Source organism: Lonchura striata, chromosome 9 (assembly GCF_050655825.1).
Source record: "Lonchura striata isolate lonStrDom1 chromosome 9, ASM5065582v1, whole genome shotgun sequence".
Lineage (NCBI taxonomy): Eukaryota > Metazoa > Chordata > Aves > Passeriformes > Estrildidae > Lonchura > Lonchura striata.
Genome location: NC_140711.1, coordinates 9,339,567 through 9,365,482, shown reverse-complemented (window position 1 = coordinate 9,365,482; position 25,916 = coordinate 9,339,567). Strand labels below are relative to the sequence as shown.

The 25,916-nt window shown below is 39.0% G+C and overlaps 1 long non-coding RNA gene across 3 annotated transcripts in view; it reads left to right on the top strand.

Annotated features, from left to right (window-relative positions):
• The first annotated feature begins 2 nt into the window (after nucleotides 1-2).
• The window catches only part of LOC144246785 (uncharacterized), a 40,972-nt gene continuing 15,058 nt past the window's right edge, over nucleotides 3-25,916 (top strand). Inside the window, exons 1-2 of one of the 3 annotated variants that reach the window (XR_014957199.1) lie at nucleotides 3-3,982; nucleotides 9,907-25,430. This is a non-coding gene — a long non-coding RNA (uncharacterized LOC144246785). Of the gene's footprint in view, nucleotides 25,431-25,916 lie in introns of all 3 variants that reach the window. The other 2 variants (XR_014957200.1, XR_014957198.1) reach the window with 2 other exon arrangements.

Sequence of the window (25,916 nt, the reverse complement as noted above, 5' to 3'; positions counted from 1 at the left end):
GGATCATTAGAGCAGGATCCCTGCTCTGTGTGAGCAGAAAAGAGGCATTGTTCCTGATTGCAGCTCTAATGACTCCGAGGGTGCAATCTCATAATTAGGTATGTCTTTAAATGTTGTTTACTTTACTTGACTTCAGGTTACAGAATTCAAGGAAGTGCAGTTACTGTGGGTAAGTTTTTACATGTGTTGATGGCTTGCTTTAAAATTCTACCCAACCTGTTCCCATCTCGTGTCCTTGTGACTTGAGCATAACAAAACTTTGGAAAAATTTGGATTCCCTTCTGAACCAGCATCTGATGATTATCACCCAGGAATAACCTTCATTTTCAGCAAGTGACCTAGGCTGAACAAACACAGAGCGCTTACATATTTTACAAAGCTACAGTTTATACAGAGATTATTTTATGTTTAGATATCACTCTCGAGCAACTGGGACAAAGCCAGCTGCAGATCTGTATAAACAACAGATTTTGCACATTAGGTAGTTCTAAAGGATCTGTTAGAGTATGAAGTAAAGTGAAAATCTAGCAGTGGAAATCTAGCTCCACCCAACAGAATTTTTAAATTTTGGTTTTGCCAAGAAAAGCAATAGGGTGGCATTTAGACTAAGAAAATATTGAAAGCAAATCAGATATGTGTAGTGTTCTGAATGAGGAGTTGCTAGTGCTTTAAATGACTGCCAGATGTCAAATAACAAAAAACCCCACCTTCTACAAAAGAATAGTTGACTAATAATTCACTTTAGAAGACTGAGAGACCAGATCTCTGTCAGGGATGTGTTTGAGCTGTAACATTTTATATGGGATAGGGGAGAAGATGCAAATACGGATGTAATAGAGTTTACTCTACAATCAAAGGAGGAAGAAGAAAAGTCTTTGCATTTTTGGATACTGGACCTCCATAAAACAAGAATTAAGAACAAATGCCAAGAGCAACTTTCCTTTCTTCTACCAAAGAAGCAGCAGTAACTTATGACATTAGTTAAAGATTGATGGTCAGTCTGAGGGCATGTATTTCCCTGTAATAAATTCTCATTTTGCAGGAGGAGCCATGGCTGATCAAAATGTGATATACTTCTACATACACATGCAGATATCTACATCCCTATGAGTGACACTAAGTGGAAATTCCATCCATTTAGGAGGTTTTAATTTCTATATTTTAATGAGATTTTTATCATATACAGAAATTAACCCCAGATTAGTGCATGTCTCCTATGTAATCAAAACCTGCCATGCTTATGAACTGAGATTTTTCAAAATTATGTTCTTAAACTTGATGTACTACCACAAGTTCAGCTAAGGAATATCATGCTGCACTATTTGTTAGTGTAGGTGGAAGGAATCCATGCAGCAGTGGAAAGAAGGCATTCTGGCTCTATAACTTGTTTACATTTCAAAAGCCTTTAGAGAGGTATAATCATAAGAGACTGGAGAAAAAGAGAAGTGAGGAAGTTAAAGTGCAGTAATTCATCAAAAGACTGTGTGAGGCAAAAAATATGAGTATTAAGGATAAAAGGTGAACTTTTATAATGGAAATCACAAAGTTTTGTGCTAGGACTAGACCTGATCTGGAAAAAGAAGATAGGCAGAAAAATGACAAAATCTGTTACTTTTGTGAAAGACAAGGAGAAAGTTGGAGAAGGCTGGTGCAATAATAATGTAAAATCACATTTTTTTCTTCTTCTGGGGTGAGTTTACATGGAAAAGAAGCTAAGGTGCTAAATCTACTGAATGGTTCTACAATAAATTTAATAATTTTTGCTATTAAGCTATGGTTACTGCTGGAGGAAAGAATAAGAGGTTTTACTAAATGTCTTAAGACTGCTTGTAAAATTAAGGACTATTATCAGCCTGCATCAGGCTTTGATTAAAGTATGCTGTATGCATTCTTTAGCATTGTATGCTTGTATTAGGAATTCTAGTTAATTATGAAAATGCATAGGACATATGAGGATAGGTTACATGTGTTAATTGGCAAGTATCTATATGTATTTTATACCTACTTTTGAACATGAGAGAAGATTGAGACAGATTCATTTTTTTCGATTATAGGTACCACTTTTCTTAGCTCTGATGGTTTAATTATCTGCTGAACTTGAAGAGAAAAACAGATTTCCTTCTTTTCTTGCTCATTGTAAGGGCTTGGTGGCCATCAGCCACTATTGCAGAATTGTGTCCTACAATGATTTACAGATGCTACTTCTGGACTCCTCAGAAACATATCTATTTCTGTGTTGAGTTCTCCTTAAATTCCTCAAAATTATTCCACAAATGAATCTTTCAGTTAAGCACCAAAAGCAGGGGATAGCACTAAACCTATCCCCAATGAAAACCTCTCTCATTTGTAAGATGGGAGGCTTTACTGAGGAACTTAAAAATAATAAGCTGAGGAATGCTTGAAAATAACTTGCTAAAATATTTCCCAACATATAGGCTTAAAGATGTTACTCAGATTAATTTACTCTTGGAGTATGATGCTTTATGCTCTCTACAAGCAGCAATTTGTGGGTAACTTACAGGACTGTGATTCTTCTGTGAAAAAGTGGGAGTAAAGAGGAGTTGAAACCCTTTCAGGCCTGCATAAAAGGCTGGGGAAATATGGCCCTTTAAGATTACATTTTTTGTACACAGACAAACGTACTACAAACACTAAAACCTGCTTGCTTTTAGTGTTATTCTGTTCCAAGAATTCTGTAAATTAAACTGAACATCAAATATCTGGGGATGGTAGTGGTGCATGTAGGTGGAGTCCATCCCTGATGTGGTATGCTGTGAGAGAAGTAATTTTGGCTGAAAAGAGCTACGACCTGGAGGAATCGAGATGATTGTGATTTTTATAGTTGACAATCGCGTTACACTGACCTGGTGAGGCAAGTGAGGCTTGAGGATAACTGTATGGTATCACAAATTATACTTTTAATTGTACCTTTTTTCAACGTCTGGTTTCCATTCCTCCTTCTTCTGCACTTCCATTGTATAATTTTGGGGACTTTTATCATACTCTCAGCATCATACTCAGAAGGCACAGTAATGCACTCTACCAGCACAATAATCAAACAGGAAAAAAATATTATTTGGAGTTTGATTACTCCCAGCTTGTAATACTTCCTATAATATTTTCTTTCCATTTAATTCTAATAAAATTTTGTTCTGGTTTTGGGGTCCATAGAGGGGAATTCAAGGAGTATGCAGCCAGAGCCAGGAGAAGCCTGAGGAGCAAAGGGGCTGATGTGTCAGGAGGAAGCTGGGCAGGGGCTTTGCCCAGGTGTGGCTGGCTCCAGCCCCTGTGCCCAGAGGATGAATGGTCCAACAGGGAGCCACAGGGAGCTCATTGCAGCAGTGGCCTTTATCCAGCTGTTGTGTGTCTGTATGTGACAAAGAGGGGGAAGGAGCTGATTCCATTGACTTATTTCAGTACAACTCACCAAGGGTTTTAGTGATGCTTTTTGCTTGAACTTTTCTGTAAGGTGTCCACAAGACACGACTCAGTTTGGATACCATTTCAGTAATGTGGGTCAAATGTAACATACCCAAAGATTAGCCAGGAAATGTGTTAGCAGCTGCATTTAATTTGCAATGTTAGTCACAACGGTGTCTATTAGTGTTTTAGCCCAGAGTGTGCTAGAACTGACAGTTGTGGGGTACTCCTACCTTCCAGAACCCTTCTCTTTTATTCTTGTTTTTCTCCAGATTCAAATCTCTTTCAAATTGCTAAATGGCAGTCTTATTTCCTGTGGTGCACAGTCTTCAAGCAAATTATTTTTTCATTAATCCAGATCCTATTTTGTTCTCTTTCTCATAGAAAAACCATTCAACAATAGCATGTCAGCACTATGTTACCTTCAGGAAGGTCAGCAGGAAAAAGAAAATAAATAAACCATGTGATTTAAAAGATGTCTCTGAAATACACTTGCATACTCTTTTTGTTGGCATAGTCACCCACTCCCTGAAGAGTTTTGCTATGCCCAGAAGTTCAGAAGGTAAATATGCAAAATAAACTCAATTATTGTATTAGCAACTCTCCATGTTAATTCATAGCATCATTTCCTACTAAACCTTTAACATTTTAAAGACTCTTTTGGCCCTGTGGTTAGAGCACAAGATTGCATTTTAAGAGTTCTGGTTTGATTCTTATTTCTGTCAGAAGCTTCTTATGGTGTGGTGGGGAAAATCTTTTACTCCCTCAGTACCTAAGATCATAAAGTGTTCATAACATGACTTTCTTTTTTCTTTTCCATTCCCTGTTTTTATTGTCTATTTATACTGTAAGGTCTTACTGAGGACATCATTTTTACAACTAGGTGTTGGTATTTTTCCAGTCTGAAAGCAGGGTGTCAATAAAAATACATATATGTAGAGAGTTATATATTATAGAATATATTTATTCATTATAATATAATGGAAACACTATTGTTTCTATATCATGCGTGACAAGTAAATAAAAATCCATAGACATTTTTGTGTGATGCTTATTTTCTCAATAACTGATATGAATAATTCCAAATTTTCAAGTGGCACAACTTTGATTACATTTTTGCATTATTAAAATATTGATAGTAAGATGTTTTTACACACATACCAGTAAAAGCAAGCTATAATGTGCAGAAGGACATTTAAATTCACATAAGTCAATTTATACTTATGGTTCCATGTCCCTGGTCCTTTTAAATTAACTTCTTAATGTATATTTGCCTCCTTTCAGTATAGGGATTCAACTGGAAAGCTATTTTTAATAATTACAGTTCATTTCCCAGGAATCAGATGTTAGTGTACATGAAAGATCATTCCTGACTGGTTTTCAGCTGCCTTGAGAATTTTAGTTATTACAAGTTAATTGAACCAGAAAAGTTGAGGATAAAAGTTGGCTTATCAGATTGAATTCTGTTAGAGTGACTGATTGTTGTGTAAGGAAAGGCAACAATAGGTGGGACTGTACTATCATCACCTGCTTATTTTTAGGGACAGGATCAAAGAGGCAAAGAGGATGTTTGGTTCCTCACGGATGCCTGAAGTCAAAGCCTGGCTCTCCAATCTTTTAGTAACTAATTGCACATTGGATTTGCTCCCTGAGCACTGCTGCTACAGCCCCGGGCAGACTCACACTGTAAATTGTAACAGAAAAGCTCTATTCCTTTTCCCATTAAGAAAACCCTTGGTGGGGCTATTTTTGTACTTGTTTTGGGTTTAGAAGGTGGGGCTCATGAGAAGCTGTCAGGGTTCATCTGCCTTGGTGTTCAGTGCTGCTTCATGAGCCCAGAAATGTTGTGAGATAGGCACAGAATCAGCCAGCAAAGCACCTTTCCAACCTGCCACTAAGAAAGTCTCCCTTCCTCTTCCCAATTAAATGAGATAAAAGAAAAAAGTCAAAATAAGTATTTGATTTCAGACTTATTTTTGTTCTGTTTCTTTGCCATTTTATTTTTATTAGCATGATAGAAATAGGAAGGCAGATGCAAAATATTGAAGAGCTATTCTGTAAATGGAGAAGACATTTCTTTAAGAAAAACTCTTTGAGGAAAGAATGTTTCTCTCAAAAATCTTCTATTAAATACATATTTCCCTCTGTGGATTTTCATTTTAAGGCAGTGCAGGCAACAACTGTTTTCCAATATTAAGACGATGTTGACACTATTTTTTTGCTCGACTGAATTTTAAGGCTGATGGGATGATCCATGCTGCCCAGGGGACTTGGATACTCAGATCCCATTAGAAAAATCTCAATCTTCATCCCAGTATCGACTGGAGAAAACATTATATTAAATTCTGTTATAGGTTGTTATCTAACATGCTCAGTGTTGAGTGACAAGGAGAAAATGATAATGTGCTCACCTAGGGACTGTAAGACAAATGTTTCATGTTTTCTGTGGGCTTCTGTTGGATAACATTATGGTCATGTTAAATAGGCACATCTCGCTTTTTATACTGGAAAAAGAATTTGAGTTATTGGCACAGACAGATTCTTAAAAGCCAGATCATGGGTTTTCAGCTTGATTTTTGAGATGAATGCATTTTCTTGACACAATTCTGGAATTGCAATATTTCACAGAGCTCACATTTAACATTATATCAAGTAAATATTCTCAGTGTGAGTTACAAAATAGAAATCCCGAATACCACTGTATATTATGCAAATTACAAAAAGGCCTATCCCTGTTTTTCAAATGGCACACTGCTCTTCACCTGACACCATGAATTTGTTTGAAAGGTACAGAAATGTGATCTCAAAAGAAATCTGTCCCTTTAATACAGGTGTTTCTAAACATATTCATTACTTGGCACAACAAGGTTCTATTTAAAACTTCAGTTTAAGCCCTAGTGGTAACCAGGCTGGTGGTGCTTGGCCAGGGCAGGACGGAGCCTGTCACCCAAAATCTGTTCCATGGCCTCCTCTGTGTGGCCCATGGGCACATCCCTCATGGACTGCAAGGTGCCCTCAGCCTGGGGCAGCATTTTTCCTGCTTAGTGAAGTGTTTAACATCCCTCTCTTCAACATTTGAGGCAGGACAGGGATGGAAATTCTGCTTTTATTCTTGTCTTCATAGCTGACCCTTTCTGGATATCTTTAATAACAGCACATTTCCTATGATTTCTTTGGGTGCGACATATTATTGCTTGCTTATCTCCAAGAGGTTCAGGAAGTTTCTTCTGAAATTGAGAGCAAAATTGTAGCAGGTCTCGTAACAGGAAAACTGATTGCTCTGAAAAAGAATTGATATGAGGACATATCAAGGAAATCAGTAAGATCTCAAACTATGAAAAATAAGGCAATATTCTACTAAAACCTGTGAATCTGAGCAGACTTGGAATGATTTGCCTCTTTCCATTTGTCTTGGATGCTAAACGAGACTAGAAATGTAGTATGAAAAGCCTCACAAGTGATCAAGCCTTCTGAACTGTCAGATTTCTGTAATAAAATGTACCTCAAGATGAAGTTTTTCAGTACAGCTTTCATTTTCAAATGCCAATACATTCTCTGTGATTATGTTTCACAGACCTGTATTTTATCTCTTATAAATACAGATCCTTCCCCTCAGCTCACAAAGGTGACTCCAGTGAAAACATTTTAAGTGTGCTTCCACCTCCTCCCCTTAATTATATGATACAAACTGAAAATAAAGAGGGCTTTCAAAGGCTTATTTTTTAATAAATAGTCTCAAAGGAACAAAGAACCATTAGCTTACTCATAAGGTACAGTAGCTAAATGGCTGAGAGCAGAAGAGCAAAAGATTCACATTCCCTTGTTGCTTCAGTAGCTCTTTTCAAGATGTTTCCCATTTGACCTTTGCCACATAGATGAGGTCTGTCCAGAATCTTTGCAAAAAGTAAAGGAAGGTCATGCAGAGATGTGTTAATATGAGCTTTGCACAAAGCTCTTTTCATATGGACCTAAAGGCAGTGGACTATAGCAAATAAGTTGTGGACAGGAGCACTCAAGCCCACATGGCCTGAAGGGACACCTTTTGGAGTGACCTTTTAACATCCTTTGTCAGGAATCTGCAGAGATGAAGTCAATTGTCTGATAGCTCTGTCCTTGTCTGGCAAATGAAGGTTAGTGAATGTCTCAGTCCTCACATTCCTCTGCAGAAATTATGCAAATCAAGGACTCTAAATTTTTATCTCAGATTTTCTGAGATTCTAGAGGCTATTTTAGGCAAGCAAGGGAGTTGCTAATCTTTAAAAATTCAAAAAAAGCCAAGAAAAATTATTTCATACTAAAAATCAATAGATAAAACTAAACTTGGCTAATAAATTGTGCTGATATCTTTAGTATTTTTTCCTCTGCTGTATGATTCTTATTGAAACAGTCTGCCTCTAAAAGGAAGTGTATGGAAATAAGGAGTCTCACAGACAAATTTTAGAGCTGTATTCCTTTTTAGAGCTGGATTACTCTTTGATGAAAGAGTAATATTAACAAATTGAGATGGTATATGAGCCAAAAATGGGTTCAGAACAAGAATTTTATAGTTGGTTTCTTAAATATTTTCTTGCCCTTCTCTTTTAAATTATATGAAAATCTCACCCCTTCCAAAAAGTTTTTCAAATACTGGTATTTTTGGACAAAGTAAATTGTGGAAAGCTTTCAGTTCCTGCCTGCAGAGTAATTGTACCTTGACTATGTGTTCAAATTATCAAGTTTAACTGAAAGGAAGGTAAGAATCTGCTCAGCCTGACAAAATGTCAACTTAGTTAGAATGCAGGATGTGGGGAAGCATTAAAATGGGCAAAGCTGCTTAGGGTTAGCAAGCTCCAGGGTAGAGGAGACTATAGAAGGTAAGTTCTCTAATTAGCTGTTTGAGCCAGAGCTTCAAGCTTCAGAGGTGGACTTGTGAACTGCACAAGAAAGGTTCTCAATAGGGGTTTCATTGTGGATTACAAAACTGGTGAGGAAACAAAGGAGGGAAAACAAGGAAGAATGCCAATTTTGGGGTACCTCCATCCTTCTCCTGTCATGAGTCATGCAGTCAGGTAAGAGAAAATTTTGGACTACAGTAACTTTAAATAAAGTCTGTCCAAGAAAAAACCCAGTCTGCAAGAGGAAAGTTCTAAAAGTTGTAGCCAGATTCAGAGGAAAAGGGAATTAAATCCAGTAATAAGCACTGGTGAAGCTGCACCTTGAATACTTTATTCAGTTTTTTGGAATTTCATTGCAAGAAAAACACTGAGGGGCTGGAGTGAGCCCAGAGAAGGGAGTGGAGCTGGGGAAGGCTCTCGAGCACAAGGGCAGCTGAAGGAGCTGGGGTGTTGAGCCTGGAGAGAAGAAAACTCAGAGGGGAGCTAATAATTCTCTTAGCTAATCATTACCATTAATAGCTAAAAGAAGGGTGTAGCCAGGTGGGGTTGGTCTCTTCTCCCAGGTAACAAGACAGGACGAGAGGAAATGGCCTCAAGTTGCACCAGAGGAAATTTAGTTTGGATATTTGGAAACATTTCTTCACAGGAAGGGTTATCAAACCTTGGAACAGGTTTTCCAGGGCAATGCTGGAGTCACCATCTCTGGAAGTGTTTAAAGCATCTATGGATATGGTGCTTAGGGTTATAATTTAGTGATGGACTTAGCAGTGTTGGGTCAATGGTTGGACTTCATGACCTTAAAAGTATTTTCCAACCTAAATGATTCTGTGATTCCATGATTATGTTTGCCTGTGGAAGATTTACCGGAAAGGCTTTAGCACACTCATTCCATAGGGAACCATGGGATTGATTTGGCCAAAACAAAAGACAGCCTGAATTCTGGGTATTTGAACAATGCTACAAACACGTTTTCCATGTACGAGTGTGTGTTTGAATAATTCACAGCCACCTTGTGAAAATTCCTCAAGCAATGCCTCCTGAATTAAGTTCTATGCTAATAATTCATTTATCATTATTATTGATTACTGTGGCTTTGGAATGGCAATATTTAGGCTCATGTCTACCACTGCCAATAAATTAATGCTATACATTATATAAATGTATGTGTACAAAGCTCCTAATGATTCTGAAGGCATCTGCTATAAGCACACTGTATTCCTTGGTAACCAGCAGTGCCCATCATTGAGAGTTGTGCCCTGAATTTTGGTAGCAGCACAGCTAGGTTCCTCCTATTAAAATCTAAGGTAGATTGATGAATGAGTTCAGCAGTAAACCAGCTATTCAGCAACACAGAATAATGAGCAATATATTTTTTCTGGGAATAGCAGCAAGTTTAAACACTGGGAAGTAGCTGATTTTAGATATGTTGTATAAAATCTAGGCTTCATAGGGAAAGAAGAAACTCTGCCTGGACAAGCCAACCTTTTCCAGTCAGTGGTTTTGAAACAGGTAAATTAGATATTGTCTAGGAAAACAGTGCAGACGAAACCAACACTTGCATTCCTTGGTTATATTCATGTTAAACTTTTGTGTGTGCTTTCTATTTGCACAGTGAAGTGAATCTGCCTGGGATAGCAGCGTCTCTTGTTCTGAGGAAGGCACATCCCAATCCCTGTGTGCCTCCTGGACGTCGCCCTAATTTGAAACAGAACCACTACCACCCCATGAAGCTTTTGAAAACAACTGAGGTCTGACCAAAAATGTTCAGTGGTTTTATATGAAATCCATTTATTTCCTCTTCCTTCTTCTATGGAAAAGTTCTGGCTCCCTGGTTTATGGAAAGGAAAATCTGTTGAGAACAAGCGGTTTTCTTGGTGCTGCCTAACGATAACTCTTTAATATCAAACTTTCCATTGAGACATAGCAAACTCTTAATCCTTGCCACCAGAAAAGTGGAATATCCCAGAATTAACAGTAATATTTATAGTCCTTCAAGTCCACTTTTCATGATTCATTTTTATTTTTGCAATATTGAACAGAATACTACTGAAAATAAACCCTAATTGTATGTTTTTAAAGATGCTAACTGAATACATTATTACTGGGTTTTCAAAGAACAAAAAAAATGTACACTTACGACATGTTATGGCTTTATTTTTTTAAATTTTCTATGAAACATTTGGAAAGCTTTGCTTGTTTTGTAAGACATCCACGAGGCAGAACTCTAAACCTTGGTTGTGGTTGTAATCAATGCCAGCTGAATCCCCACTGATTAACATCAGTGTTTTTGTTTTTCTGTCCTTTATGCACATAAAAATACACCAAAAGCCACTTAGAAAGCTCAAATTTTTGGTAACCAACTCATTTAAAATCTGGAGGGAATTAAAAAAATTGCTGCATGAAAAAAATCTCTCACGAAACCCTCATATATTAGTCTTTACAGATCAGAGTTCCTGTCAGTAATATCAATTAACTGATCTGTTTTTTCACTTTTCTGTCATTACTTTAGGCAAAAAAGCTACTACTATGAGTAGTAGATATTGCTTTAATGAGTCTAACTGAAGGAAAGGGTGTAATCATGGTGGAATTGGTGATAGAAATTGTCAGAGAAGGATGAAGAGTAAAATAGAACTCTTGGTATTGAAAATACCTTGCACTTTTAGTGAGTATAAATATCAAATATCCCCCTGAAGTTGAAGAATTTGGGAAAATTAAATGTTAAGAGTTAGAAAAATTGAGAATTACTTTAAAGCTCTATGAAACACTTGAAAGCAAGAAGCCAGCATCCAGCCAAAAGAGGATTGTCATCTGGCACTACTGCTGCCCATTCTTCAAAAGAGAAAGCATTCCTGACTTCAGCGGGCTTGTTTTCCTAGCAGACAAAACAATTATTTTTGGATGCTGGATTGTTAACCCAAGCCATCTCTGGCTGACCTACAGCTAAGCTTTTCAGCCAGAAGACAGGGCATCCCAAACTTAGCTCCTTCTGGCTAATTCAAGTGATTTTAGCATTGCACTAACCTTCTAAAACTATTCTTTTGCCACTTCATCCATGTGAATTTCTTTTATGCTGGTATGTTGGGTATTATGAGCAGAAAGTGATACATGTGTTTGTGTGTTCTAAATAAAAGCCTTTTGTGGATGGTTCATTACATAAATGATCTTTCTATTTGATTAGGGGCTGGCAGAGCAGAGCTCATGTTTGAAAGATCAGGGCCATTTTCACAGGTCACTGACTCTGTGTGTTTGCACGAGAGCAAGTCTGGTGCAGAGTGGGTATCCAAGAAATAGAGGGCATGCAGTGACAAAGGTAGTGCTGCTGGAGTTTTTCATGGTGTTGGAGTGTGAACTTGGTTTAGGCAGACATTTTCAGTTGTGTTATGTGTGCAGCTGTAGCAAATAATGACATGTGCAGCCTTCCCTTCACTGTTACAGGCGAGGCTGCGAGCGTGGCTCAGCTCTTCCTCTGGAAAAGGATCTGTCTCAATGTGAACCCTGAATATTGCAACAAAACACCCACTGAAAGAAGAGAGACATGAGAGAATCGGTGCCAAGTAGGTATTTCCAAGTAGGGGAGGCTCATTTTGCAGAGCCTAATGAAGGCTGAGAAACCATGCTTCTGGGATCTGTCCAGATTCCATGAATAAGCCACAGAGAAACTGATGAAAGCTAATAATAGTCTCAAATTCCTCACTTAAATGTGTGTTCATCATAGACTAAGAGTTGTTAGAGGAGCAGCAGCCTCTGCTCTGTAGCAGTATCCCAGCCTCAGCCACTGTTGCTGTTGGCCACCATGTGCCATTAAAAATGTTCTTTTTTTTTTTTTTTCCACAAACATGGCCCCTTAAAATATTTTTTGCTGACTTTTTTTTTATGAAGGCATGTCTGAAAAATCACTTTATGGAAAATTTTTCCTTAATCTTAAACGCCTTTCGATGGACAGTTTGCTAAATTAGCCCCACCTTAATTTATGAAATGCAATTTGGATAGAACACGATATTGGCATTGCATGGGATAGCAAGTGTGCCTGGAAATCTGCTGCTTAGAACTAAAAGTCACACTGATTGTAGTTGATACAGATCAGAGGTTTTTTCAGAAAAGCCCTCTCTGAAGTCATAATTCTTATTCATGCCAGGTGAACCCCCATATTCAGCCAGGGAATTAAGTGTTGCTGTCACATGTCCTGGCTATTAGCTTCTGACAGTTTTTTGGCATGTGCTTTAGCCTCATGGGATTGATCCTGCACAGCTTAAATGAATGGAGACCTTGTGACTTCAAAGGGATGGAGGATCATTTCAAAGAGTCTGTAAGATGAGCTACAAGGGTGCTAAGTCCTTGTCAACCAGTTGTGCTTTTTCAGAATTACTTGGATACCTTGAAGAGCCCTAATATCCCTGGCACTTAATATCCCCATCACTCATTTCCTCCCACATGAGCACAGAATATCAGGAATCAGTTCTAAAAGTGCAAATACACACAAATTGCAACACTGAAATTTTTTTTTCCAAAGGATTTACCTGTTGGAAGTAGATTGAGAGGGAGAAAGAAAATAGAAAGAAAAGTAACTGAGAGGAAAACTGTAAATAAGTAAGGTGTTCTGTCTGTCCTGTGTCCTGTAGGCATACATAATTTATGAATTTACCTACAGAATAGCTCTGTGTTGACTTGACCATGTTCAGCTCTCTTTTGTGATTACATAGGATGATAACTTTCTTAACATTGTCAAAAAAAATCAGGAAAGAAATATGTGAGTGCTATCAGAGAGATAACAGCACACTTCTAGATCTAGGGGTTGTGGCAGTAATTCATATGTATACTAGCATTCACATGACATTAGAATGTTAATTAACACTGCTCTCTCAGGTTTTCACTTCTCTATTGAAAAACTAATTCAAGATTATAAGAACACTTTTCAACTCATCATCTGAAGTTTTGTATCCTTATTAAGATTTTTTTTTGAAGTTAAATATCCCAAGTTTTCTTGACAGGCTGAGGGAGAGGGTTTTTTTTCCACTATCTATCTTTATTCTTAATTTCTAACATTCTTCCTCTTTGCCCTTTTCCATCTTCATGCTTTTATTTTACTATCACCTTTTCATTCCTTGGACTTCTATTCCCAATGTGCCCAAGTATGGGCATGGCCATTCCTTGCAGCTCAACTGGCGTGCCCTGGGAGAGTTCAAGGTTTGGGTAAGAGAGATGCAGAGGGTTTGGCTGGGATTTAATGAGCCTTTGCAGAAGCTGCAGCCATAGGTCACAGCTTTAGGGCAGGCAGGAAAACAGAAAGAGGCTGGGAAGAGTTAACTCCTATTTCATCTGTAAATTTCAGAAAATTAATGTGGGTGGCCTGTGGTTTGGGTGGAGTTGAGTTCATGTTTCCTCACCTTTCTTGTTACTCCTGTCTGTTCTGTGCTTCTTAAACCCGTCTGACAATCGTCTTCCTCAGCTGTTTCCTCAAATTGGGAAACATTATTTGCCAACAAACACCCTGCTGTTTTTCTTCCTGCAATACCCTTATCAGTGGAAGTGAGCACTTCGTTGTGATAGAGGGACATTAGTCAGGAAGATGAACTTGGACAAAAGCAGGAGCCTGTACCTGGTGTTGCGCAGCTGAGCTGACATAAATGGCGCAGCTCAATTTTCTGAATGAGAGTTTGGGCAATGAGTGAAGCAATGTTTATTCCATTGAAATGCTAGAGCCTATCTCTTTAATATGCCCTTTAAAACGTTGGAAGGAAGCTCTATCCTATAAACTGCCATTGGTTCTGCTGGACACAGGGGAAGCTTCTGGCACCTTCTCAGAGAAACCACTCCTGTAGCTCCCCCACTACCAAAACCGTGCCATGCAACCCCATCCACCATGGCATCTCAAACATGTGCCACCATCAATTCTCATTTTAAAATAACCTATTTTCCCCTCTTTCAGTCCTAGAGAGCAGATATTTGCTGCAGGTTAACCAGATTTAATTTTAACTGAAAATCACTGAAATGGAAGAAGGTGAATTACCTTTTTTTTTTTCCTCCTGTTCAATTAGCATAGAAGAGCTTTGAGAAGAAAGGAAAGAAATAACTAAAGAGATAGCACAAGATATATGTTTTTGGCTTTCTTACCCAAGCTATCCATAAGATTCTGAGGGTCACAGCTGATTTGCAGTTACACAAATGGCCATGGTTCAGCTCTGGTACTGCCTTAGAGCAAACCATATGGCAAAGATTAAATTTCTTCTTACTTCTGATGATCTCTGTTTGCATTCAGCTGCTTGCTAGGACTTCACATGCAGAGCCACATTTGGTAGTAGAGTTGCATAGATTTTCTTACAAAAAAAGATGAAGGATGCATGACAAATTAACCTGACGCAGAGTTTGACTTTAAAGTGGTGGGTAGTGAGTGAACATCTTGGGATGTACATTTATATGCACTCTTCTCCTTGTGGAAGGAATATTTCTACAGAATCTGCACTCTTCTGTGTTCAGGCAACCGCAATTAAGACAATTTTAATTAATAAGTTTGGCAGCACCTCCATGCTACATAAAAAGTTGATTCCTGCCTGGGGGAAGGAAACTTTGATGGCTGTAGCTATTTTTTCACTGTTTCAATAGACAACTTTGCTGTCTCTCATTTAATAGATTCACATTGAATTTACTTCCTGCCCTGTAATGATGGCCTACTCACTTCTCTGGACTTATTATTTCAGAAGCTTTCATTTAAGAAAGTCCTTTCTGTAAATTAATTAATCTGTAATGCAGATTTATTATTCAGCATGTCCACATTTGATATATATAGTATTTAAGTTTGTATTCACTTAGCAAAGCATTTACTCCATTATCATCTAATAATTTCTTGTCTAAATACAGAATCTAAAGATTAATGTACTATAAATTTCTCCTTGCAGAAGTTTTATTGCTATCTTAGTTATTAAGTTATGTTTGCACTGATGTTCCAAAATAGGCAAGATAGATAAGAGATTTGTTAATGTTTTAAATTAAAGTGAGTCTTTTACAATGAGTTCAGACTGAAAGACTGAAGATTATGGAACACACACTATCTTTACAGCTGGTCAAACGTTGCCAATCAAATTTTAAAAAATCAGGAAGAGTTTTGACATGGTTTATGAAGAACCATGCTTTTCTTTTTTCTTTCATTTGCTGGGAAAGTGATAGTTTGTTGGTTTTTTTTAAGGCAACTAAATATGTGATTTGGAAAAAGTTGAAAAAAATATTTTATCTCTCTTCAACTTTTTTTACTTCCCCAAAAGAAAATGTTGTCTCACACTTCCTATTTTTCTGTTCAAAGTGTCCTAAACTCCTTCATGTCAAGGAGACTAAGCAAAAATAAATAGCTAAGGCAACCCTTAGCTCCTACAGAAGCTTGATCACCTCCATGTGGAGCTGGTCAGTAGCTCAAAATGGAACATACATACTTAACAGCAGCACAGGGCACAAGGGTATTTTAGGATTCACTAAGTAATAATTTCATTGTAATTGAAAAATCCATAGAGTCACGATTTTCCCTATGAAGCAGAATGTTAACTGGGAGTCCCAATGGTATCTGTTCCAGATAATTATTGTGATGCATTTGTTGACTTTTGTGAGGAAAGTTGCTGAAATATCAGTCTTGATCTGTATGAAAGGCTCAAAGATTTTAGAGAAGAAAATAAATTATTTTCTGTATTTTTTTCTCTTTATATCAAAAATTTCTTTCCAGTTTCAGGAATAGGATCTAAGACTGTATGAAGATATGTGTCATGCATTAATCTCAGTATGCCATATTTACACACTGTATAATTATATGATACACTGTGTCACTAATCCCTGTTAAGAGTAAGACAAAACAACAGCAACAAGAAAGCCCTAAACAAATCTTTTGAAGCACATTGGTATATTTTATATGGTAAAATGTGTATCCTCTGTTATACAAGTTACTTTGAGGTGTAATATAAGTATTTTATAAGAGATGCAGTTTTCATCGCCCCAGCTAAATTTCTAGTCCTTTAAAATGCAACTTGAGCACAGGCATGTTGGGTCAGTTGTGAAGAGAAAATTTACATTCTCTGTTTCACTTCCTGAATGTCATTCCCATCTCTTTTTTTTGTCAGTTATTAAAATGTACAAAGCCACTGCTGCCAGCCCACTTATCCCCTGCCACATTGAATCAGCATATGCACAAAGAGTGTTTCCTGTGCACTTGGAGCTGTCACAGATGGACTGGAAGAGCTCTCTGGTGATTCAGTCCAGCAGGGGACACATGCTCCAATGACAGCAGGGCTGCACAATTAACACAGGCTAAAAGAGCACAAAGGAAATTGTGGAGCAGAGTGAAACCTGTAGAACCCTTAGCTGTAACTCACTCAGGGCTTTCCAATTCTCTTTGCAATAAGGCAAAAAGGCAAGTTAATAAAGAACTAAATATTTTGGTAAGGCAAACTATTGGGCTATTTTTATATAGACCTATGAAATATCAATGGACTAAGGTTGACTTCCATATGAAAAATGTTCTTTGAGAAAATTTTTGGAACTCAAATGATGAATTGTCTTGGATTTCCATTCTTTGGTAAAGATTTACAAAACACAATCTCAGTTTTCTTGATCATTTTAATACCTTAAGAAAGAAAAATGTTCCCAAGGGATCTCTACTGAGAAGGAGGTTTTACTGTGAGTCCCTGTGTACTGCCACGCTAATCAATAGTTGTGACTGATTGCTGTAACTAATCCATAAAATATAGGACTGAAGCATGGAGAGTTTTTCAAAACTTTGTTCTGTCTCCCAGGAGGAGAGCAGCCCTTCCACTTGGATGTGATGGGCTTATTCCAACCTTTGCTCAGTACTGTGTTTCCATAGTTCCGTCTGTCTGGGCATGAAAACCAGCCCATTATCTGATGTGTGACACTGCCTCTCCTCCTCAGCCCTGCAACATCACTTTAACAGCCACATGCTTGCCTGGTGAGATAAACAGCTCTAATGACCTCCCCAGAAGCCCCTGCAGACTCTGGAACTCTTCTCCATTTTCAAGGTCACAACTCTGCTTGAGGTTGATAAATTCATGAATTAATAATACTAAGCACTTTTCATCCAGGAGTGTCAAAGGTGAGAAACCATTGTTAGTCCCATTTTTATCAAGGAGGAAATTGAGTTGTAGAAGTGACATGTACAAAATTATTTTGGAAGCCAATGGTAGATCCATGAAAAGAACACAGGTCTGTGCACTCAGCTTGCACTGTAGCCACACTGCTTTGTGGTGCCTTTTGTGCAACAGCACAGTCTTATTAAAGCTGAGATTTAAGTTCCACAAGAGCCAGGAAATTAAACTTTGCTACACAGTGTGTTTATTGTACATTTTTATTGGACATGGCCTATACATTACCTAGTGATCATCCTTCTCACAAAGGATAGTTTTCAGAGAGCCTTATATGCATATTTCTTTTGTCTTATTTGTGTAATACTGTAACTGCAAGCAAACCAGCATACACTTTATTGTTCTAATTTTCAGGACTGTAGTAATCAGGGCCATTCTATTATTTTGTGTTTTTAAAAATTACTTTATAAAATGCTTAGAATAAAAATAAATGTCTTAAATGCTTTTCTGAGATAGTCCAAAAATTATTCAGACACTTTGGAACTCTCATGGAACATGAGAAAATAATGGGAGAGTATCCAGGGTGAAGACCATCCCTTTCTGGAAGAGATCTCTTGTTATACTTAGTTGTGACATTCCTTGAAGAAATGTTTTATTCAGCAAGCATGTTCTGTCTGTTCCCACCAAACCCATTTCCCCAAAGGATCTCTTGACTGTCTATTATAATTCTTGTTTCACTCACAAAACACTTCCTTGAAATGAGTACTTCTAACAAGCACCTCTATTCATGTAAGCACTGCAGAAAATCCTCTAGATGGTTAAGAGGAGATGCTGAAGAAACACTCAGAACCATCAGAGTAAAGCTTTTATCTGCCAGAAAATTCTGGAGAGTTATTCTTGAGAAACACTGAATGCTCTGCCAGGCACATCAGCTACTCTTTAGCCGTTTAACAAGTAAAATAGCTTCAGGTACAGTCCTGTGCAGAATATACAGATAGTCCATTAACCTGGGGGCTGAGACAGGCAGGCTGGTTATTTGACAGGCTCTGCACAGGTCAGTTTTATTGTTAAAATCCCAAAATTGCTTCTAGAAACAAACTAATGTTGTCTTGCATTTATAAAAATTTGCTTAAGCTTAAATGTAACATTATTTTTTTACAGATTCTCTCTGCAAAAGGCAGCCATCATATAATACACATTACAATAGAAGTAGTACTACCTATACTGATTTTATTGCCATGTTTTTTTACCTAATAGTGAGCCTTTATTTTTTTCCCTAATTTCAGCAATATTTTCACTGAAATGCTTCTGTGTTGTCTCTGCTGCCTTGGACTGGGCCATTTGTAAATTGGTTTTGAAAGAGAACTTAGCAGAGGAAAGAAAATCTAAGAAACACTGCAATGGCAATCTAGTGGCTGAGACTATTGGCAGAAATGTAGCCTAGAGGAATGGAAGGAGCTGTTTAGCTGTGCAGCCAGTGCAGCACATTCACTGACTGCTCCTCCTCAGCACCCGAGCACTCGGATCTGGAGTTTTAGACACGCTGAGCTGTCTGTAGCAGAACTGGGTCAGCTTTGACTTTGCAGAAGCATTTTCAGCCCATGCCACCTGTCAGTCCCTGGAGGACAGGCCTTGTCATCTGCTTAGAGTGGCACTTTCTGCCTTTTCTCTTTACTTGTCTTGGTATTTAGAATTTCTACTACTCCGCACATTTAAATCACAATTATTTCTGCATAGAAATACTTACCTTTCTACTAACATTTCCTTTTTTTTCTTCTCCGTGCTTCTAAGGGCACACGCTTCTAATTTCCTGTTAGAGATTCCAAATCTTTAGTTTAGTAATGTGTCGATTTCCCATGTTTACAAACAGGACAACTACCACTAGAGGGCTTGAATAAGGACCCAAATCTTACCTTTGTTACACCTTTTACAGTCTGGAGTAATTAAATGGAAATTGTAGTTGCCCATTTTCCTTTAAATTTGAAAGACGGGATGATAGTTTTATTTTTATTTTAAATTAAATTGAAGTTCAGCTTAATAAATCACGTAGGTGATTTGCTTGTTTAAAGTTCTGTTAAAAAGGAGACAGAAATTTTCTGAGATAGCCCTTGGGAAATGAAAGCTTTTCTCAGTTGTGAAGACCAGGATTACTCTTTAAAGTCAGTTTGCAGCCTGGTCCTTTAAATGCCTTTAAGGGGACAGTGTTTAAGGACAGAAATTCTTGTGTGGCACCTGGCAGTGCTGAACCAAGGGGACCAAGGGGTGCTCCTCTGCACCAGAATTCACCATGACTCAAACTCTAACCCAAAGAAACAAAACTTTTCCAGGATCTAATGACTAAAATTCATTTAATAACACTTAGCACTTACCACTTTGAGTACATCTTCAAAGAGCTGAACTAATAGCAGCTAATTTAATCTTCAAACAAGCTGAGTGAGGAGCATTATCTTTGCTGTTTAACTGGGGGCAGAGCAAGGAAATGGCACTGCAGAGAAACACAAACCAACACCTCCACCCAGCTGCTTTGTGCCTCATTAAGAGGAAAGGTTTTTAGTAGATTTAATGCTGATGGGTATTTTAGGGTAGCTGCTGACTCTTCCCAAATCCTAAATAGCTAATATTTTAATTTTTAAAGGTAAAATCAAGGTTACAAGAGGGAGGGGGAAAGTAAAAAAAAAAAAAAAAAAAAAAAAGGAAAAGGTATGATTCGTATGATTCTATGGGCTTGAAAACCCATTTCCTATTATAGGAGATGTATAAACTGTCAAGGAGGAGAGACATTTCTCTTCCTTCTCCCCAGAGCTGTGGTTCTCAAGGGCCCCATTTATCCCCATCTACATTACTTTAAAAGGGAACAAAGCATGTTGAGCTGGGCACCTTCAGCTGCCTGCTCTACCATGGGATTCCTTCCATGGAATACCCTGAGGTGGCTTAAGTAGGCAAAACACAGTACTGTAAAATGGGAAAAATGCCAGAAACTGAGATCAGATACAGGAGTGAACAGGGACATAGGAGGGCAATGTATAACCTATAAAGGAACAATGTAGTTGTTTCTAAATAAAAGATGAATCCTGGCTGGAGGCTTATTTGATTTAATGAAGCTATTGACAGGTCTTCAGGTAAAACTATCAAAAATCTAGAGATCTGGGCTCACAGAAAGAGGGGCTTGATGAATTTCTGAAATTTGTATTCAGCCTTCTCTAAAATCTGCAGTAGGCATGAATTAATAAGCGGATGCAAAATTGGCAAACTCAAGGCTTATTCTCAGGTGCTCAGGTTTAAGTATATATCCAGTGGCATCATCTTCAGAAAGAGACTTAGTGAATAATTCCTTTTCTGCCATTGCAAATCCAAACCCAAGCATGGATGTAAGTACTTGTAAGTACTTGTGTGTGTGTGTGTGTGTATGTATAAAATTAACACTAGTTTTAAGTAAACAACCCAGTTTAAAATCAGTAACACCTGGTTTTTCACAAATACACCTCTACATATTAATACGTTTAAGTGTGAATTTCTCCAGGAATTTCAGGTCAAGTGAGATGATTTGTTTAAGGATTCCAGTGTTTTTAGGTATTCTACTTTTTAACAATACTTCTGGGCATTGCATTTGAAAGAAAAGATATTTTGAATTAGAAAATTAGAACTTCTTGCTTTAGGAATAGAAAAAACTCCTTTTTTATTTTTTACTAATTTTATAATTATTAGTCAAATATCAGGGTGGGTTTTTTTTTAATGAGTACTTTATTGCCTAGATTTTTATACAGAAGAGAGTAACTACATTTCTTTACAATTCTGGGCAATTTGCCATGTTGTTCCATACTCCAACACCTTGGCTCCAGTCCTCCCTGGCAAAGACTGGTCCAGTAGGGCAATAATCCCTCCTGTCAGCCAAGCCAGTATTTCTGCAAGGTGTGTTGGTCGTTTCCTCTGTGCACCTCCTGCCACTGCTTCCTCACATTCAGAGCTTCAGGAGATCCACAGTGGTTATGGGATTCCACAGCTCAGGGCACATGATAATGAAAACCACAAATCTCCTTCATGTCTTCCTCTTGCATGTCTCTTTTATGATGATGATGCCACTGCATGAACACTCCCTGCATTGCTCAAAATGCAGCACACCGATGTAGCAGTATGTAATTTTTTTAAGTTGGCTCATTTTCCTGGCCTTGCTCTTGTCATGAATCCAGCTCAGGTGAAAATGAAAAATTACATAATACAACATTAGCCATTGCTTTGGAAGATAGGTACAGGGCAGAAATTCTGGGTGCCTTAGGCAGGTAAGCAGTAATAGTTACCTGCCTGAGGCATTCACTCAAAGAGCAGTGAGAGTCCCTTCTATGTGTGCAACAAAAAAAATCTTGGAAGAGGAAGAGGTGTAATGTGATCACAGAAACGTATTCATTGCTCTGCTTTGTCTTTGTAAATCTTTCCAATGTTCAGCAGGACAGCTGTGCTGTAGCTGCTAGCTATTAGGGCTGCACACTGCTTTTCAGATTTACAGCTGTGTGCTTGTCATTTCCAGATGCAGTTTTACTAAGACAGTCACTCAGGAAACGTTGTGAGAAGCAGCAGGTTTCCAGTAAAACATGCCCATAAACACCACGGTTGCTGGCAAAATAAGACTTACACCCAGATGCTTCAGGAGAAAAACAGTCTATTCTTTGTTCACTTTTACCCCGAGGGTTCAGCTGAGCTCCATAAATATGTACAATGGAGCAGCCCATCCCGCTCGGCTGGTGGACAGGACACGCAATTCCCCATCTCAGACACTGCAGCTATTTCTGTTGCATGGATCTGCACAAGGATTCTATCTGAGGCTCATAAATCAGAAAGCTGTTTCAATCAAAACTCAAATCATGTGGTTATTTTTGCTCCTAGCTCAGCTGTGGCTAGTTGAAAACTGGACTTAAGCAGAGACATTCAAGAATCCAGAGAGTGAAATGCACAAAACTCCTGCTGTTTCTGAGTTATCCCAACAATACCCATTGCCAGTTCCATCAGACTCTGGAAACAGCAGAGTGCAGCACAAAAGTTGCAAAGATTTAATTGGCACCTGACAAAGGATAAGCAAGGTGGGGACCACAGTCTGTTCAGACACTTCTGTTTTGCTGCTGTTGGATGAAAGCACTAACCAGAATCAGGGAGCTTTTGTATGCTGCATTTTGCAAATTAAGATTATAACTGTGACAATAGATCAGATGACAGGTGGTTTGCTATTTTTTTCACTTGTTTCCCTCAGCTTTTCTTCCTAAGTGAAAGAACTTCCTCAGTCAGTTTTCACTTAGGTAGCAAGCAGCATCACATGGAAGATAGGAGCTGTATGTGTCTGAGTTGATATTTGGCCCCTGGTAATGAGGGGAAGGGTTTTTAATCTGCTTCAGCTCAGATGGGAACCAGGTACCCAGCAAGCTGCTCTGTAACTTCCCTCCTGAGCTGGACAGGAGAGAGAAAACACAACAGAATTCTCCTGGACTGAGATAAGGACTGGGAGAGTTCCCTCACCACTTATCACATGGGCAAAACAGACTCGACTCAGGGGAAAATTTTACCAATCAGAGCAGTGTAGGATAATAGAAAAAACCCCAAATCTTATAACACCTTCTCTCAACCCTCCTTCCTTCCAAACTTAACTTCCCATTTTTATTGCCTCCTCCTTGGCAGTGACACAGGGGATGGGAATGGAGGTTTTGGTCAGTTTATCACACATTGTTTCTTCCACTGCTTCCTCCTCAGGAAGAGGACTGCTCACACTCTTCTACTGCTCCAGTGTGGGGTCTCTCCTATGGGGAGAGTTCTCCAAGAACTTCTCCAACAAAAGTCCATTCTAGAGGCTGCAGCTCTTCATGAGCTGCTCCAATGTAGGTCCCTTCCATAGGATACAGTCCTTTGGAACAGACTGCTCCACTGTGGGTCCCCCACAGGGTCACAGGTCCTGCCAGCAAAACAGATCCAGAGTGGTCACCTCATGGCCTCACAGCCTGCTAGTGCCCCTCCTGCTCCAGTGTGGGGCTGTCCATAGGCTGCAGGTGGACCTCTGCTCCCCATGGACCTGCGGAGGCTGCAGGGCCTCCCCACGGGCTGCACCACGGCTGCAGGGAATCCCAGATATACTGCCAGGGAATCCCAGCTCCTCTGCCAGGGAATCCCAGCTCTTCTGCAAGGGAATCCCAGATATACTGCCAGGGAATCCCAGCTGCACTGCCTGGCAATCCCAGCTCCTCTGCCTGGCCAAGCTCCTGCCCCTCCTTCTGCCCTGGCCTGGGATCCTGCAGGACTTCAGCTCTCCCACATCCCTCACTCCTCTCCCCAGGTGCAGCTGGGCAGGTTTTCCCCTTCCTTAACACATTATCCCAGAGGTGCTGCCACTGTTGCTGAGGAGCTCAGCCCTGGCCAGCAGTGGGTCTGCCTTGTGTTCTTTTGGACACAGGGGAAGCTTCTGGCACCTCCTGAGAGAAGTCACCCCTGTGGCTCCCCTGTTCCCCACCCCTGCCCTGCAGACCCAATGCGATGGCGTAGCACAAACAAAACTCTTTATCTTTCTCTCTCATCTCTCTGATGGAGCAGGGCATTTATTTTTCTGGCAAGTGTTGTGTTTTCTTTTTAGCCTGTGTACCCCCTCTGTAGCTTAGAAATAATTTCCTTATAGCTGTTTTTACAGGGCAGGGTAAAAGTTGATATATTCATTACCAAGGCTTCCCAGACATTTTTTTCAGCAATTTCCAGAGATGTACTGAATTAAAGATATCCACTGTGAGCTTGTCAGCCCAAGCATGGGACTGTGCAGTCCTGCTCAGCAAGTGCCTTGCCTCCTGACTCCTGCTTGCTCTCCAGTGGCTTTGGAAAAAAGCAGAGGGCACTTGAGAGCCAAAACAATAGTGACACATTGAAATGTAGAAGCATTTCACGTCCTGGCCCTGCACATGCAGGGCACCCTGAGCTCCACCCCTCCAGATCCTTGCTCATTTTGTGGAATTCTTCATTCCAGAAGTCAGGCAAAGCAAAACAGCAGCTCCTTCTCTTCGCTGTGCAGCTAATTAAAATGTAGGAGATAGTACCAGCAACATATCAATAATGCTGTAATGTACAAATTTTGCACCTACTACATTTTGACCAGAGCTGATACCTCTTGTAGGAGAAAAAAAATGTATTACCCTGAGGATTACAAGAAAAGAAATGTTGGCATAAACTGCTCAGAATTGTGAGCTGAGAAAGTTATTCCTAGCCATTGTCAGATTCTTTTCCTAAAGGATGACAAGCTTCATCACAAATGGAAATCTCGATTGCTTTAGTAGGTTTTTTTGTGATCTGGCTCCTTTCACTCTTTCTGCATGGAAATGCTCCCCTTATGAATGTTTTTACTTCTTTCCCACTTTATTTTTTCAGGTGTGCCTTGAGATTGGCAAGCCAGTGCGTAAAATACCAAACTCTGGAAATTTCAAAATAGGACTTTTTTGCAGTCTATAATAGAAAAATATTTCTTTATGCATTTTAATAAAAAATTTGCAGCATTTTAGGATTGTCTTCTTCATTTCTTTCTGCATATTTCCATTTTTTTGACACAGGGCACTGAGTTTCAGACTAGTAAGGCTTCATTGCATCTCCATCTCAATTTTAGATTTCAATTTTACTTTTTACTCCCCTTTTTCTTTTTTCTTTTTAGTAAAGTAAAGCTGTGAATTCTTTAGAATATTTATTTATTTTCTGAAGTTCCCATTCCTTTATACAGCTTCAACAGCCATAAATCAAGAGATTTCAGTCCTGTCTCACACTGGTTTTTGTCATGTCTCTTCTCCCACTACTGTCCAGTGAGTATTCCAGCAAAAGCATTCCTTGACCTGCTCACACTTCTCCCCTTTTGTACCAACTCCAGGTTTTCTCCAAGGTGTTGTGGCACAGCTTTGGTGATGGGATCCTCCACAGCTGGGCACAGGAGCAGCTGTGAGCTGGGCTCTGGGTGCTCCTGTGTTAATGCAGCTTCAGCCTCCCTCAGTTTCTCTGACCTGGCTTCTACAGCTTCAGTGCGAGCAAACCACATCCTGAGACACAAACAGTGGAGAAAAAGGTAAAGAAATAGAATTAATTGGGAAAGGTAATTAATGCAAGCAAGAGTAATTGCCAGAATTGCCAGCTTGTAGTTCTGAGTGAGAGGTTTCATTCTAACAGCAGAGAGTGCATCCAGGTCAAAGTTAAAAATAGTAAGGTAAATGTTTGCTTTGAGTGAGTGTGAATAGCAAGGAAAATTGTTAGTGAAGATTCTGTGGAAGTGCCTTTCAAGGCAGATCCAGTTCTGAACTTCTGTACATACTGTAGAGTTAGATGATACAGGGTCAACAGGATGTCTTTTGAATCATTAATTGAGGTATATGCTTAATGTTGATTAGGCAGTTAAAGCTCAGTGGGAGGAAGGAGATTCTTTGCCTCTTGTTTGCTGTTTTCAGGGATTCTGTTGATTACATCGTGCAGGCAGGGAAGGGTGAAGCACAGTGGTTAGGTCACTTAATGAGGGCAAGTAAAATGTGTTTCTTTCAAAGAGGTGGAGAACCTTTTT